This window comes from Amblyomma maculatum, chromosome 8 (genome assembly GCF_055883805.1).
Source record: "Amblyomma maculatum isolate TAMU_Amacu chromosome 8, ASM5588380v1, whole genome shotgun sequence".
Classification (NCBI taxonomy): Eukaryota; Metazoa; Arthropoda; class Arachnida; order Ixodida; family Ixodidae; genus Amblyomma; species Amblyomma maculatum.
In genome coordinates, this window is record NC_139351.1 from 52,257,890 (window position 1) to 52,275,839 (window position 17,950).

The 17,950-nt window shown below is 43.4% G+C and overlaps 1 pseudogene; it reads left to right on the plus strand.

The window, feature by feature from the left end:
- Nucleotides 1-3,808: 3,808 nt before the first annotated feature.
- LOC146181160 (uncharacterized) lies at nucleotides 3,809-16,403 on the plus strand (annotated as a pseudogene).
- The last annotated feature ends 1,547 nt before the right edge of the window (nucleotides 16,404-17,950 follow it).

Below are 17,950 nucleotides of genomic sequence, written 5' to 3' on the forward strand. Positions count from 1 at the left end.
GTTCACATCAAAAAGCATGCAAACTCCAAATGCGCACCGCAAAACATTTTTCAGCAGGTTGGTTACTAACCAATTTGAATTTGCACTTGCTCTGCAAAACTGCTTGCGATTGTGGTGTCGCACCGTCTACATGCTTTATTTTTATTTACGGTTTTCGAAACTATAGCCAAGTTACAGTCATTGCTTGTGGCGACGGCTTGTCCCATATTCCTACAATTAACCAGGAGTGGTACTGCCCCTGCGAATAAATTAAGCTGTCCGCCCACCAAGATTTCTGCCGGCCCCCGTTCCGTTTTCCTTGCCTTAGAATCCAATTTCTTACCCTTTTCAATGATTGGATATCCTCTCCTCACTACATTCCCATGACCTTTTATCCTTCTTGATTTCCACTTCAATGTCATAAACTCCAGTTATTTACTGAGGCCTATGTCATCAGCAATATTTTAGTGCTAGCTAGAGATATGAAATTCAAACTACTACCCCCCCTCCTTCCCGAGAGTAATGACCCTCAATCCTCCCTGGAATCAATTAGAGTCGCAATATTTTGCAATGAGTGCCTTCAGAATACTGTGGTAAACAAACCAGCGCTTATTCGCGCTGTTCAATCGAAAGTCGAAAATATAATTTCCAGCCTATCAGCGCGAACGAACCCTCCCGAAAATATTACAAGCCAAATTCATTTACACAGCGTAAGTTAGCAGCTGATTGTGATATGACTAGACTTTCAGCACATATTAGGCAATTTTCAGAACAATTAGGCAAAATCGAGAATCGTCTCAGATGGTCCAATTTTGCTGTTTTCGACTCACAGATGAACAAGATGAATCCTAGCCGGAGTCGGAATAGCGAATCAGTTAAATCTGCACAAACTCAACATTACCACTCATAGCCAATATATTTAGTGCGCTCACAGACTTGGCTATTTCCAACGAGGAAAACCAGCCATAACACAGTCAATTCTAAAATACGAAGGGCGAATCGCTTCTGTAAGCTCTAAGCTCCGAATTTCACGATTTTCAGTATGTAAACACTACTCTGGACGCGTGCGCTTGCCAAGGAATTGGATTAGTAAATTGTTTATTTGCGCGCATGGTCCGGATCCAGGCTACGTCATCTTCTGTGCGCTGGCCACTTGCCTGGGTTCACGCTCACCATTGCAAATAGGAAATGTTTTCCGATTGTCAGCAATGCGCTGGCTTCTTTAAAATTTGTTTTAATATGTTCATCATAACAACACATTTGTCGTATGATTCTGTAACAAATTCTGCGGTCGAATAAATTTTTAGCGTTCACCGCAGTCAAACCGCTTCTTAGTGTACCAACTGTCAATACATCCCACGCATGTAAACGCTACTCCATCTGATAAATTTGTTTCTGCTTTAATAACCAATATTCGAATCTATTTTTCTAAGAAGGATGCCGTCGAAGCTATATTGGAAGACAAAAGCAGAGATGTTGCCATCTCCAGCGAAACGTGGCTGAAATTTGACATACAGAATGACGAACGTTTCCAAGATAGACAGTCCTTCACTTCTTTTCGATGTGGCAGATACGGGCGCAGAGGAAGAGGCGTGGTAATTATCGTTAAAAGTAATATTGCCTCTTCTGCTGTCGCAACAGTAAGACCGAAATCGTTTGCGTGAACGTTTCTCCAGCTGATCGCACAAATACTATGATCGCAATTTATCGAGCCTCTGACTCCCACTGTTCCTTAATCGATAGCATAGTACCAATCTACTTGACATAAAGATACAGTTCCCTCAGGCGACCTCATAGTTAGTGGTGATTTCAACATCACAACTATAAATTGCAACAAGCCGTCAGTATCTTCTCGCCACTGGGAGAGATTTTGGAGGTTTTATTTTTTCGTTTGACCTGCATCAAGCGGAGTGAATACGAACCCGAGGTACAAAAATCTTATGTCTTGCTGTTCTGTCGGATTGATATTTAATTCAAGCTTTTTTATCCGCAGATGATCTTTCAAATCATAGCATAGTGTTGCTCAAATGCAATTTCCTCATTCCTTCGCAGGACACCTCATCGAAGTAAATTCGCGACTACAAAACACCGATTTTTTCTACAATCAATGAAAAAAGTCCACATGCGTACTCTACTTTGAAGTGTATGCTTCGAACATGTCTAATAATGAAACTGCGGTACATATAATAAAACGTTAACTTCGATATGATTCCTCAGTTCAGTTCAGTTCAGTCGTTGAGTCGTGTTCGACTCTTCGTGACCCTATGGGCCATATTACGCCACGCTTTCCGGTCTCTCACTATCTTCCTAACATCACATAACTTCATCTGCAGCGCCTCGAGGATGCCATCTAACCAACGCGTTCGCTGCCTGCCCCTTCTCCGGTGACCCTCAACATTTCCCAACATCAAGTCTTTCTCCAGCGACTCCTCTCTTCTCATCAGATGGCCAAAGTAGCTGAGCTTTAACTTTAGAATTTGGCCCTCCAATGAGCAGTCAGGGTTTATGGTCGACAATATCGACTGATTTGATCTTCTGGCACTCCAAGAAACTCTCAAGAGTCTCCGCCAGCACCACAATTCAAACGTGTCAATTTTTCGGCGGTCAGCCTTCTTCACAGTCCAACTATCGCATCCATACATCACAACTGGAAAGACCATAGCACGAGTTATATGGATCTTGGATGGCACACTAATGTCTCCGCTCTTTACTAGGCGGTCAAGGCTAGCGATGGCTCTCTTTCCCAGAAGCAGGCGTCTCTTAATTTCCTGGCTGCAGTCTCCTTCCGAGGAAATCTTGGAGCCCAAGAAGAGAAAATCTGTCACAGCTTCCACTTCTTGTCCATTGATGCTCCAGGGGGCGGCAGAAAGTTAGGTGGGCGGATGAGATCAAGTTCGCAGGGGTCAAGTGGATGCAGCTAGCACAGAACCGTGTTAAGTGGAGAAATATGGGAGAGGCCTTCGCCCTGCAGTGGGTATAATCAGGATGATGATGATGATGATGATGATGATGCTCTAGGTCCAGGACTTGATAGGGCAAGACGCCACGATCTTTGTCTTTTTATTATTCAGTTTAAGCCCAAACTTCTCACTCTCTTCTTGTACGCGCATCAGAAGTCTCTTGAGGTCCACTTCACTTTCTGCCATTAAAGTGGTATCATCCGCATATCTAAAGTTGTTGATACGTTTTCCAGAAATCTTCACTGCAGCTGAAGACTCGTCCAGACCGGCCTTCCTCATGTTGCACTCAGTATGATTCCTACTTACCCCTCAATTGTATTCGTGGTGATGTCAGAAAATCGCAGTTCACAAACTCACTAACAAATCTACGCATTTCAAAAATGGTTATTCTGGGAAGCAAGGAGCTCAAACTTCTCATACAAATGTAAAAAACTATATATATATATATATATATATATATATATTTATATATATATATATATATATATATATATATATATATATATATATATATATATATATATATATATATATATATATATATATATATATATATATATATATATATATATTTATATATTACGTGTCTTCAGAGTTACCCCAAGCATCTGCAGAGCACTAAAGGTATCTCTAACAGGGACCTATTCGAAATGATTCCAAGCAAGCCTAAAAACTGCCGTCTTTTTACTCCTGGCCATAGTGACTCACAAATATATCTTCATTAGATCACGATAGTTGTCACTATCCCAAAGAATTATGTTCAGATGTAACGAATGCGTAATTCTTGTCTGGTTTCACACAAGCATCAGCCGTAAACATACCTGCAGCAAAGCAAATATTTTTTTTTGCCATGTCACCCAAGATCCAAGATGGCGGCTGATGCGGACGCATGTGGGCGCTGCTCCCAGCCCATTCGTGGTAGGCAGCAATTTTTGCCGTGCGCGTCTTGCAAGCAGCATTTTCACTGCAAATGCATCAACATACAAGCCGAGGAATACAACATCCTCATAGAATCCGGGGCCAGCAAGTACAAATGTGTTCATTGCGTGAAGCGGCGTAATCCTTCGGCGGAGGGGCTTATCTGCGGAACTAGCAACACGGAAACGACCCCCGAAGCGCAACGCTCTTCCCTGGATTTTCAAGATTCAGAATCCGTCAGTGCTTCCTCGAGTGTTATTTTAATGCTACGGAAAATAGCTAGTCGAATGGATGCGTTGACGGATGAGGTGTGACGGCTTTGTGCGGAAAACGCGCTCCTGCGTGAATCTGAGTGGCCTGAGTGCATCTGTTCGTACCGCCAGCCAGTGGAGTGTTCAAATTCTGACTGCTCGGAATCTCGCAACTACGCTTCAGCTGTGGCGGTAAATCTTCCCGCTGGAATGTCGGCCCCTCCTCCGAAGCCTCCTGCTCAGGACCGGAGTACACATCTGCCACGCCCGTTGAAAGCGGTGAGCCAACCCTCTCGGCCTCGAGCAACGTTTGGCACATCTAAGCAATTCATGCTTAAAGTAGCGCCCAAACTACCGACGAAGAAAAGCTTATTTGTTGCTCGCCTGGACCCGACAACAACGGCGTCGGACATACAGGAACTTTTGGCGAATACAATAGGTGACAAAGTTGTTACTTGCACGAAACTCAAAACGAAGTACGATACATATTGCTCATTTCACGTTTCTCTGGATGAGCATTTATTTGAGCTTGTGAACAATCCGGAAGTGTGGCCTGATTGTTGTGTATTTCGCCCTTTCTATGGCAAGCTGTGGTCCTCACGGCGCTTCGATGACCCTAACGGTGCTCTAGCTACATCCGAAAATGGCACAGGGAATTAAGCTGTATTACTAAAACACGAGAGGGCTGCGAAATAAAACGGAAGCTCTCTTCGCGAATGCATACAAATGTGAGTATGCCATTATGTGCCTGACAGAAACATGGCTAAACTCATCATGTTCAAGTGCGTCTTATTTCATAGATGAGTATGCTGTCTTGAGGGCCGACAGGGTCTTTTCTGACAAGAGTAAATACGGGGGCTGAGTTCTGATAGTCTGCCGGTCTGTGCTAAACACATTTAGGAGACCAGACCTGGAGACATGCGGAGAATATGTGTGGTTGGAAATTCCAAAATGTGACAAATCGCACTATCTAGTTGGCTGTTACTACTTTCCACCAAATTCTGCTCCTAACGTTTTTACCGATCATTTCTTTGATATTGGGGAAAAGCTAGATTTCTTGAAATACAAGGTTCACATTTACGGAGACTTTAATCTTCCTAAGGTCGATTGGTCCACTGGTTTGGTCACTAGTGACTGCACAGCAACTCGAGAAAAAGCCGAATGTTTAATTGATTTTAGTAATTTCCATGGTTTACATGAATGCAATGCAATGAAGAACTCAACTCGCATCCCTCAAGGGCCAACTTGGCAACAGCGTACTCGCAATGACGGCCTCAGCCGAAATAAATAAAACGATGAAGAGAGTAATTTACCGAGCGATGGGCCCATAAAGGAAGAAAAAAAAATATAGAGCGCTTGTAATGCACAATACTTTACATGTTTCTCAAGTTTTTGCGTTCCTTCTTGCACTGTGTATAAACAAACCGAGCCCTCGGTCATCGCAACGCTTCCTGACATGTTTACATACAAATAAGATTTAGTTACCAGCAAAATAGTGTCCTCGCTGCTGCGCTTGTCAGTTTTGAAGCTTCTTCGCACTTTTTTCCTTCAAGGTTTGTGCTACAGCTCCGTGTTCAGCGAAAATTACGTCCACGGTAGCAGAACATGACCGAAGTGCCGGCGCCACTACACTTGCCAGCGCTGTGATATAAATGGATCCAGTGCACAATATAGTGCGCATAGGCATCCAGAATATTAGTTGCAAGACGTGAGAGCAGGCAGCACGCGCCGATGATCAAGAAGTTGTAATTTTTAGAGCGGCAGCAGAAGCACTTTATTGTAAATAGGGCCATGACATAAAAACTAGAAATATTTCCAAGGTTCCTGTGGCGCGGCGTAGCCGAGCGGTTAGCGCCGAACGTTACGGAGCAAGCAGTAGCGAGTTCTAGTCACCGCTTCTGGCGATTTTTTTTTTTTTTTGGTTAGCGCCGAACGTTACGGAGCAAGCAGTAGCGAGTTCTAGTCACCGCTTCTGGCGATTTTTTTTTTTTTACAAATCGTTTTTTTTAACCTTTTGTAATGTATTTCTGGTGCTTCGTTATTTTTAGTTTTTACTTTTTACCCGAGGCCCTTTTTTTTCGCCGGGCGACGAGCGCAATATATCGACGCTCTCCTTGGTATGAGCGGCAAGTATGCCCCTTTTGTTTACGACGCCTGCAAATAGCACATTGAAGGTCTTGTTGACGCAGTATGTGTTGGTCAGATGTGCCATGATTTAGTGAACAATTGAATGATAATGCGTTTTTCCTTCGGTACTTAGCATATGTATGCTTTTCGTGGCAAACGTAGCTGCAGTCAAGCGGTCAGGTCGCAGTCGAAGCGGCAACGGCGGCGATATGTTGGCGCAGAAGTGTGAACGAAGGAGTGTGTCGGCGGTAGCGGATTTCGCTCCCTCGTGCCTCCGAATGCTCAAATGGGAACCATCAAGGCGCATCTGCTGCTCCAAGCTCGTAATTCAGGCGCTGCAGGTTCAAACAAACTATCCGAGTGCGCACGAAATGCCTGAGCCGAAACATAACCAAAACTGAAGTGGGTGCCTGTGGCGCCTCCAAGTATATTTTTGTATTTGCCTTGCAACGTTTACGTTGTCTTTTCGCAGTCGTTTACGTATGATAAAAGCGTGCTATCATGTTTGAGAAAAAACGTACTACCGCATTCAAACATACAATGTAATTCGCATTTGTCAGCCTCCGGGATCCCTAGCGCGTCACGTGATTTGTAGTTGCGAGCCTGGCCGTTTGGCCGTGGTGGCGATACCTGTATTTCTGTTATTCTTCTTTACTACCTTATAACAGCTCTGTTTTCAGTAAGAGTGGTCTTTTTGTAATTAGGAACTGGCATTCTATCGATGCAAACCCACTTCCTTTCTCTCTTTAGTGTCCCTTAAGTAGGAAACGCGACGCAGTTGTGTTTGATTATACACTTTTGGCGGATCATATTTCTCGTGTGGCCCATGTACGAGACCTTGGTGTTGATGTTGATTCAAGGCTTGATTTTAGATTGCATGTAAATTCAATTGTGTTATGCGCATTGAGACATATCGGTCTTATCTCTAGACTAACAAAAAAATTTCAACGGCACGAATGTCTACGCACTCTATACTGTGCCCTTGTGAGACCGCGTTTTGAGTTCGCGTCAGTAGCCTGGAATAACTTATCTGCCACCTATTGCGCAAAAATTGAAAATGTCCAGCGTAAGTTCATACGCATCTTTTATGACAGATATATTGGACGCCGCCGTTTCTACGACTACGATTCTCTCTTGGCAGACCTCAAAATGTGTACTCTTGGGGACAGGCGAATCATACGGGACATGCAGTTTATGCAAAAAATTGTGCGCGGTTTCATTAACTGTGAGACCTTACTGATGTCACTGAATTTTCGTGTGCCGCATGCAAAGGCTGCAAAATGTTTTGACACATTTTATCCAGATTTGCACGCCAACTGTCCAATGACTCGTATACAAATCTTGTATAACAAAATGTTTATTGACACGGACACATTTGCCTAATTGTTGCTTTCATGCCTGGTTTTAAATGTTATTAAGTGTTCTGATGTATCTGACCTAGTGTGGGCTCCTTTAGGCCACTTGGCAGTCGAGGCACACCCAAATAAACATTATCTATCTATCTATCCATCTATCTATCTATCTATTACCTTAGCTGAAAGAGTCTGAAAACCTATGCAAAAATAATAAGATGTCTAGTGATTTTGGACCAGACAACATTTCTGCTTAGTCTTAAAGGTACCAAAGCATATTCAGCAATATACTGGAAATCGTTTTGGTACAATCAATATCGCGCGGCCAAATCGCGTCTAAGTACAAGATATGCAAAGTTGTAGAACTGGTATAAGATAAGAAACACCTCTGGTCCATCACATTATCATCCGAGCACGATACATGCAATTCTTGCAAGACATGTTAACATATAATGTACTCCCATTTAGCTCATCACCTGGACAAAAACGTATCTTCCGTCCTAAATCAACACGGAAATTGTTTTGACTATTGAAGAGAAACTCAGCTTTTTAAATTCACGAATGACCTCCACTTAAATTTCGACACATTATTTCAAATTGATGTCACCCACCTAAACTTCTCTGAGGCGTTCAATAGAGTATTTCACTAGCGTCCGATGGCTAAACTGTTTTCTTTATCACTGAGCCCTTATATATTGTCATGGATTTACAGGTTCATAACTAATCGCATACAAAAAACGTAATGAACAACTACCCTTGTACCTTTATTAAAGCTACTTTCAGTGCGCCTAGGGGCTCATTTCTTGCATGGCTGTTGTTTCTTTTCTTTAGCAATGACCTTCCTGCAAGAAATGTATCATCTATTCCTCTGATCGGAGATAATTATGTCCATTACCGCCGTATTTGTACTAAGCAAGACGCGTGCTTCCTTTTGAAGCACCTAAAACCTAAAATTGATCCCTGACCTGGCTTATGAAGCTGAACAAAACAAATTTCTCATTGATGCACGTGTCCTATAAACAATCCAACATGCACTTTTATATGCTCAAATAGAATCGTGAATCCTATTGCCGTCATAGCATAAAGTCTGAGCAGGTCAACGCATGTCGTAGCCCTTCTTGCTAGCGTTTGTAAATTCCTTGAATTCCAGACAATCGCTTACACTTCATCCGTCCAAGGTCAGGCTAATCGCATGTAAGGCATTCGTCCGCACTAATATCGATAATGCATCGAGCATTTGGAACCCTTATCATCATCATCGTCGTTGTCGTCGTCATCATCATCATCAGCCTGACTATACCCACTGCAGGGCGAAGGCCTCTCCCATATTTCTCCACTTAACCTGGTTCTGTGCAAGCTGCATCCACTTGACCCCTGCGAACTTCTTAACCTCATCCGCCAACCTAACTTTCTGCCGCCCCCTGCTACGCTTTCCTTCTCTTGGACTCCAGTTTCTTACCCCAAGCGACCATCGGTTATCCTCTCTTCGCCCTACATGTCCTGCCCATGCCCATTTCTTCGTCTTAATATCCACTAGAATGTCGGTAACTTGAGTTATTTCTCTGACCCATTCTGCACGCTCCCTATCTCTTAATGTTACACCTACCATTTTTCGTTCCATAGCCCTCCGGGTTGTCCTCAACTTAAGTAGAACTCTCTTGGTTAGCCTCCACGTTTCAGCCCCATAGGTGAGTACAGGTAAGATGCAACTGTTCTATACTTTCCTCTTGAGCGATACCAGTAAGCTGCTAGTCATAATCTGTGAGTGCTTGCCAAATGCTCTCCATCTCAATCTTATTCCTCTTGTTATTTCCTTTCCATGGTCCGGATCAGCGGTTACTACCTGTCCTAAGTAGACATATTCGCCTACTACTACCAGTACTTCGCTACCTAATTTAAACTGCTGTTCCTTCCCGAGGCTGTTGAACATTACCTTAGTCTTCTGCATATTGATTTTCAAGCCTACCTTTCTATTTTTTCTGTCTAGGTCATCAATCATTATTTGCAGTTCATCCCCCGAGTTGCTTGGCAAGGCAATGTCATCAGCAAATCGCAGATTACTGAAGTATTCTCCATCTACCCTTATCCCTAACTGCTCCCATTCCAAGTCTCTGAATACTCCCTCCAAGCAAGCTGTGAATAGTACTGGGGAGATTGTGTCTCCTTGCCTAACACCTTTCTTTATGGGAAATTTGTTACTTTCTTTATGCAGCACTATGGTTGCTGTGCAGCCACTATATATATCTTCCAGCACTTTCACGTACGGCTCGTCTACCACCTGATTTCGCAATGCCTGCATCACCGCCGATGTTTCAACTAAGTGAAATGCTTTTTCGTAATCAATGAATGCTATGTATAAGGGCTGTAACAGGAGCTGTTGGCGGGCTAGTTGGTGAACGTCTACTGTAGTCATGGTGAAATTGCGCAACAAACACGACACAAAAGTAAGAGGGACACGTAGCACGGGACGAGCGCAAACTACCAACTCTTTATTGAAGGAAAAAGGGAACAAATTTATACTCTCGGCCACTCAAGCGTTCATAGCTCAATCGCTTTCCACCCCTCCGCTATCAGAATTCATGAATGACATGGCTCAGCACGTATGACTAAACACCTTAAAACAAGGTTAACTAAAAATAACTGATAAGAACCTTAGCAAACGCATTCAGTCAATTGTAGCAAGGCAGAGTCAAGTACTCGAAGCAAAGCAGTCAAAGAAAACAGAGTCAGGTATGTGAAGCAAAGGCAGTCAATCGCTCGTAGCAAAAGCAGAGTCAAGTATGCGAAGCAAAAGAAGTCAAAAACAAACAAACAAACAAAAACTTAACAAGAACGAACAAAGCAAAAGTTAACGAACAACCTCTATCAATAGCAGTCAGTCTCTTGTAGCAAAGGCCGTGTCATCTATGCGAAGCAAAGCAGTCAAAAACTAAAACTTTCGACAATGTAAAATAAAACTGATTACTTTATCACCTAGGACAGGTCGTCAAAGCAAGTAACAATCAGTTGACCCTGGGCCTCGCGATTGAAAAACAACTCATCCGTACAGCGTGCGGCCCAAGAGCTCAAGTCACGCGTGCCTAATTTTCATACCCTAAATGTCGTTTTCAAAAAGGCTACTTCATTTCTGTACAGGACGACTGACGCGTCACTAACGCAGTTACTATCGTTCTTTGTAAAAAACGCTTCCAAAATCTCACGTGCATTGGCACTACTGCCCCTGCCAAGAATCTTTATCTCATGAAGCCTTGGGTGACATTTGCAGGTTCTGCAATGCTCAGACAAATTTGTGCTAATATGTTTATCGCCTAATGACTGTTCATGCTCCCCTGCACGCTCATTTATGCAGCGCCCAGTCTGGCCTATGTAGGCCTTTCCACAAGTCAGTGGTATGGTGTAAACTGCACCTGTCGCGCATTTAACAAAGGGCTTTGATAAGGGCTGGTTATATTCCGAGCGTTTTTCTATCACCTGATTGATGGTTTCGATATGATCGATAGTAGAGTACCGTTTCCGAAAACCTGCTTGATCCTTTGCTTGATTGCAGTCTAAGGTTGTCCTGATTCTATTAGCGATTACATTAATAAATACCTTATACGTAACAGACAGTAGGCTGATTGGCCTGTAATTTTTAAGGTCCTTAGAGTCCCCTTTCTTATGAATGAGGATAATGTTGCATTCTTCCATGATGCCGGTACCGTCGATGACACCAGGCACTGCGTATACAGGGTGACCAGTTTTTGCAGCACGATATCCCCACTGTCCTTTAGCAAATCTGTAGTTATCTGATCCTCTTCAGCCGATTTCCCCCTTTTCATAGTTTCTAATGCTTTCTTGGCTTCGTCCTTCGTCACTGGTGGAACGTCTGACTGTTTTTCCCTGCCACTAACCTCATTACGGTCCTGAGTACTTTGGTTACTGTAGAGATCTGTATAGAACTCCTCGGCTACTTTGATTATCTTGTCCATATTCGTGATGACGTTGCCAGCCTTGTGCCTTATCGCATACATCTGGTTTTTGCTTAAGCCCAATTTCTTCTTTACCGCTTTAAGGCTTCCCCCGTTCTTTACAGCATGCTCAATTTTCTCCATGTTATACTTTCTTATATCGGCCAACTTGCGCTTATTGATTAGCTTTGATATCTCGGCCAATTCGATCTGGTCTGTTGGATTGGAAGCTTTCATACTCTGGCGTTTCTTAATAAAATATTTCGCCTCCTTAGACAGTTTGCCGGTATCCTCTCTAACTATCCTACCGCCTACTTCTACCGCACACTCAGTAATGATATCTCTGAAATTGTTGTTCATTGCTTCTAGGGTAATGTCGCCATCCTCGGTTAGAGCTGAATATCTATTCTGTAGCGAGATCCTGAATTCTTCTGCCCTCCCCATCACCGTTAATTCGTTAATGGGTTTCTTTCTTACTAATCTGTTGCGTTCCTTCTTCAGATTTAGGCTAATTCGGGACCTCACCATCCTGTGGGCACTGCATCGCAATTTACCGATTACCTCTACATCTTGCATAATGGCGGAGGTTTAACACATTATTAAGTCAATTTCATTTTTAGTCTCCTTGTTAGGACTTTTTCATGTCCATTTCAGGGTGCAGCGGTGGCGTAGCAGTAGAACATCCGCCTCGCATGCAAGAGGACCGGGGCTCAAATCTTGGTGCCGCACAATTCTCCACCGGATTCAAAAAAAAAAAATCCGTGTGTCGATGGAATTGCATAAACAGGTTTAGGGTGCGACCTGATGCCGGTGACACCTCCGGCAACGCACTCCCTTACCAGAACATGAGTTCGCCACCCTGGTGCAGTAATTGGCCGCAACGTCTCATGATAAGCTCCATAAAACCCCGGCCCTCAGTCACCAGCGGCTGCGGAACAACTGACCACGGCGGTGGTCAGACCTGTGACGCAGCAGGGGGTGCTAAGAACTTCTGGCTCCGCTGGACAGGCCGCCATTGGAAACTGACCCTGGCAACGTTTAACGTTAGAACCCTAGCTAGTGAAGCTAGTTTAGCAGTGCTGTTAGAGCGGTATGAAATGGGATATCATACGGCTTAGTGAGGTTAGGAGGCCGAATGAGGCATATACTGTACTGAAGGATGGGCATGTACTGTGTTATCGAGGTTTACCAGAGAGGCGACAACTAGGAGTAGGTTTCCTTATCAATAAGTATATAGCGGGTAATATAGATGAATTCTATAGTATTAACGAGAGGGTGGCAGGCATCGTAATTAGGCTTAATAAGCGGTATAAACTGAAGGTTGTACAGGCCTATGCACCTACATGTAGTTATGATGACCAGGCAGTTGAAAGCTTCTACGAAGATGTAGAATCGGCAATGCGAAAAGTAAAGACGAAGTATACTGTACTAATGGGCGACTTCAATGCCAAGATAGGGAAAAAGCAGGCAATGGACCAGTCAGTAGGTGACTATGGCATTGGTTCTAGGAATAGCAGGGGAGAGTTACTAGTTGAGTTTGCAGAGCGCAAGAACTTAAGAATCATGAATACCTTCTTCAGCAAACGGAAGAACCGGAACCCCTATCAAGAGTACTCAATAAAATTGTTAGAGGCCATTCAAAATCATGTTCGTGTTGTAAAATTTCATTATAATTCTGGGATGTGTGAAAACTGATACCAATTCTTCCGTTGGTAAAACTTCCCTGGAAACCGGGGTATAATAGCAAACCTTTGACTGTTTCCAAACGTTATAATTTTAACCAACAGCGTGAAAGCTTATTGGCTGCCCTTGAGATCATCGCAACTTTTGCTTAATTCTCTTAATGTTTTACGCATTCGCGGTTCTACAGACGGTATAAATGCCTCGTTTCGGCATCTGCCATTGCCGAGTGGAATGTCCTTCCAGACTGTAGTCAACGAAGCTTATACCCAAAAATATAAGCAGTTTCGGGCTAATTTCTTCACTAAATCTTTTTCCCTCGAAAGCTTATTTGTTTACCAACTCATTCTCTTCTTTATATCCATATGTTATTATTAGGTTTACGGTTGTTTCTACGTGTGTTGCAATTCATGCTCTTAACTATATTTTTTGCATGTGACCAGTGTTTCTGTCCCCCTTATGTATTGCCTCTTCGGTATGATCCTTTAGGGGTAAATAAATTATGATTATGACAAAGCTGATTATGGAATATCCCCATCAATTATTATTTAAAATGTCTCAATGCATACGTGCCTTGTCCAGCAAATTAATTCGGTGTATTATGACCATAAATGCCAGCAAACGGTATTTGCAGAGAGATATTTTGCGGGTTTATTAACGTAACGCCAAAATCGTGAAGTTTGAGAAAATAAATTTGATAAGGGCAATATTATTGCCTATCATCATATTAATTACAACGTTCAAAGATTTCCTTTACTGCGATTCAGTATTCTCATACCAGAGTTTAACCTTGAAAGGGGAAACTGGAGGGGCGTTCCCGAGTTTCCTTGAAGTAAAATTTTTATAATGTGAAATAATCCCATAAGCGCACTGAAATCTAAGCACGCAATCCAAAAACATCAATTATTTAAATGGACACCAGTCAGTTGCTTGTCACCTTTTTTTTGCTTGAACGCCGTGATGAAAATTTCACCCTAAGAGATAATTGGATAGCGATGTCGTGATCTCTTTTTTCCAGTTTGTGGATGTCCCCGCAGAACGAGCTTTCGATATCACAACATTCTATTTTAGAATCTTTGGGAGTGTGCTCTGGGAGATACCGAAGTTCACTGCAGTGTTTTCACGTTGCCTTGCGTTGAATGCCTCGCTGGCAAGGTGCCTTGCGCACAAAAGAATGAAGGTTTCGCCTAATAGCCAAACTCACCATTCTAGCGTAGAATGCAGTTCAAAAGCAAAATGAAAAAGACTTAGGCAAACTAGCTAACTTCTGTAACACTATAACGTGTTGTAGGATACGGATTGATGCGGCCCTCGTTACCAAGAAGTCAGAAAATATACCCTTGCGCCTTGGTACTACGTATCAATTCCATCAAACGTTTTAAAAGCGCTAGCTTTCACTACTTTCCGTCATGGTTTTTTTTTGCCCTGTGCGCCGTGTGCGCGTGTTTGACCTTGAACGGAGGAGAAACCACGTGGCAGCTATGACTTCCTGCAGCCGCCGCGCGCCACCCTAGAAACTGAGGTAACCCAACACCTCCTACACTTGTCAAGGCCTGCGCCTCAACCTCTGACGTCACTAGCCGCTGGCCTAGACCGGCTTAAAGTTCCTTGTGGGGCTTTAGACCGGCTTGCCCATCAGCGCAGCCCCAGTGGCAGCGCCATCACTCTGCATGCTTCCTTCGCGGCGTGTTCGTCCGGCTGTTAGGCTTCGCCTCTGTCGCTGAAAACGTGGTTCCTTGTTTTTTTGTTTTGTGCCTCGTCTGCGGCAGCTGAGGTGGATAATTGTTCGCATCGTCGTGTCCTCGACGGCATGTACGACGCCGAACGAGTGTTGTGTACCGGGATGCACCGGAAATTACGTTACTGGGGAAAAGGTGCAAGTTTTTTCCTTCCCCAAAGATGAGTGCACGCTACAAAAGTGGATGCGTGCCATTCCTCGAAAAGACTTCACACCAACTGCTTACACCAAGGTAAAACTCTTTAATTAGTATTTATGCGGCTGTTCTTCTTCTACACGCACTGTTTGTTGGAAAATGTCATGCTTGTGCGTGCAGTCTGCAAACAGTCGGACGTGCCGTGAATTTATCGCATTGCTGACATCGCCTTAAAGATAGCTAGCCGCTGCTTTTCTTTATCCAAGACGAATGTATTTCTGAAACCCAGATTTTTTTTATGCAGGTATGCGCTGATCATTTCGACTCGAAATGCATCGAGAAAACGACAGCGGACACTGATTCGACGACTGGGAAGGTGATTGAAGTGTCATTGCCGGTGCCGGGTTTACGCCATGGTTCAGTACCCACTATATTTCCGGGCTGCCCTTCGTATTTTTCGACCCCGCCGGGGTGGCGCAGTGGTTACGGCGCTCGACTACTGTTCCCAAGGACGCGGGATCGAATCCCGGCCTCGGCGGCAGCTTTTCGATGGAGGCGAAAAGCAAGGCGCCCGTGTGCTGTGCGATGTCAGTGCACGTTAAAGAACCCCAGGTGGTCGAAATTTCCGGAGTCCTCCACTACGGCGTCTCTCATAGCCTGAGTTGCTTTGGGACGTTAAACCCCACCAACCAACCAACCAACCTTCGTATTTTTCGAAGGTGGAGCAGACGTCGAGAGAGGCGCCCGGTGTGAAAAGGAGCAGGGAGGAAGCTTCTCATCTCTCTCGTGCGCTTGAAGACTCTCTTGCTTCGTTCGCAGTCGGGAAGAAAAGTTTTGTTTTTCATCACTCGAAGAAATGAAAACATTCCTTCCAGCACAATCAGTGCAAGAACCCTGGACTGTAATCTATGAGAGAAAGTATACAATGTTTTTGAACATAGTGGACAGAAGTGAACCGTGCCTGAAAGCTTCTGTGACAGTGTTTAATGATCTCCGCGTTTGCGCATGTTTTCAGGGAGCTTCTATCACGAGGTTTGGGAGCAGTGTTGTACTCGAAAAGGTTCATGATGTACATTCACTGCTATTGATTTTGGAAAATCTGTGCTTGTTATCCACTGAAAACAAGGCCGCTGAAAACCAAAGCTGTGAGCACTTATTCACTGCTATAAATGTGCTTCTTGAGAAGCTGGAGATTAGTATTGCAGATAAAAAAAAAAAGAGGCTAAAATTTTTAAAAAATCAGTTATTGCTGCTTAGTACAAGTCGCATTCAGTACAATGCACAGCTGATGGTGATGATGACATTAATTCATTAATCAGACAATTGGATCGAGATGGTTTAAAATTTCCATAACTATTTGTTGTCACTCTTGTAATGCATGCAGAAGTGATAGCGAAGAAGCTTGCCGAGAAATAAAATTGTGCAGAGTTCCTGAGTAGTTCTAACCAAAAGAAGCTGGTCAGCAAACTCATAGTGGAATCTCTTCCGGAAAGTGAGGAAATGATAACATGCATGAAAGTGCACACATATGAACAATTAACATACTTTTGAATAACCTCTGCAAGCAGAAAAATGACCTTGCACGTGTTGCAAAAGTAAATGAAAAAAAAAAAAGGAAAGCTGGTATCTTTACTGAGAAATGAGCATTTGCGCTTTAGTACTACACTGATGTCTTTCCATTCTGTTCGCTGTTGCTCAAAATGAATGATTCTGAATGTTATGTATGCACTGTTTCTGACTTGTTTTCATGTGCCATGTACATTGTGTATTGTGTGCTGCTGCTTGTAACTAAACCTGCTTATTTTGTGTAATCGAGCACTCTTTCAATTTAAGTTTGCATACACCATTTTCTTTTTCTGCTGCAAATCTATACGCTCCTTGTGAATACTTCAATGTCAGTGTAGTGTTTAAAGATCTGGTGAATTCAATTAATCGCATGAAGAGCAATAATTCACTATATTGCAATAAAAAAACTTTTGCATACCTAATTTATGCTGTACATACTTGTGAGTATTCTTTGCTGATATCCTGGCCCACACTCTATTTTAACTGCCTTGTATGTATGGGTTACACATTGCAATAATTTGATTTTCAGAGGCATTACAGTTCACGGTACTTGTTCTTTTGTGCTTATTTTGCAAACTACCCTCTTGTATGCTCCCCTTACAATCTGTTATAATGCTGTATCACTAAAGCTTTGTGAATCATTTCAAATAAACGCTGCGCATTGTGGTTTCTGTGTGTATTGTAACATTTGGGCTGATATTTCCGCTAGTTCAGTGACCACCGCTAAGAAAACAAACCTAGGTCTACTGCGTCCATTTTGAAGGAAGTAGTTAGTGCGTATTGTGCTTTGCAGTTCTGATAATTTAATGTTCCAGACCGTTCAGCATCCTCAATGCTAGCGTGCAATACTTCTCATAAAATGTTAGCAACTAGGAAACTGAATTGCTTGTAAAGAGAAAGAGGACACTTGCTGAAACCGGGCACTATCGCGTATTCGGCGATTCGGCACGCACCGCGCTCGAGCGAGCGGGAGCGGGTCGGCCGCCGCCGCGTGACGTCGCTGACGTCATGAGACATTGTGCGCAGGCCTTGAGAATATATAGGAGGTGTTGGGTAACCGCGTTATCGCCTCTGCCTAGTCACGTGACAGCAATGACGTAATTCAACAATAAAAATCTGAAACTGTGGCGCTTGCTATGTCTACATAGCCTCCTCTGCCTGAATCGGTATGAAGAATCGCTGCAGCTCTCAGTAATTTAATGGAAGCATTTGTCGTCGGTGATCCAGGTGAGGCTCCTCGTGAACTGCCCATGTCTCAGAGGTTGCGAAGACAACAGGCTGAATCCGATTATTCAG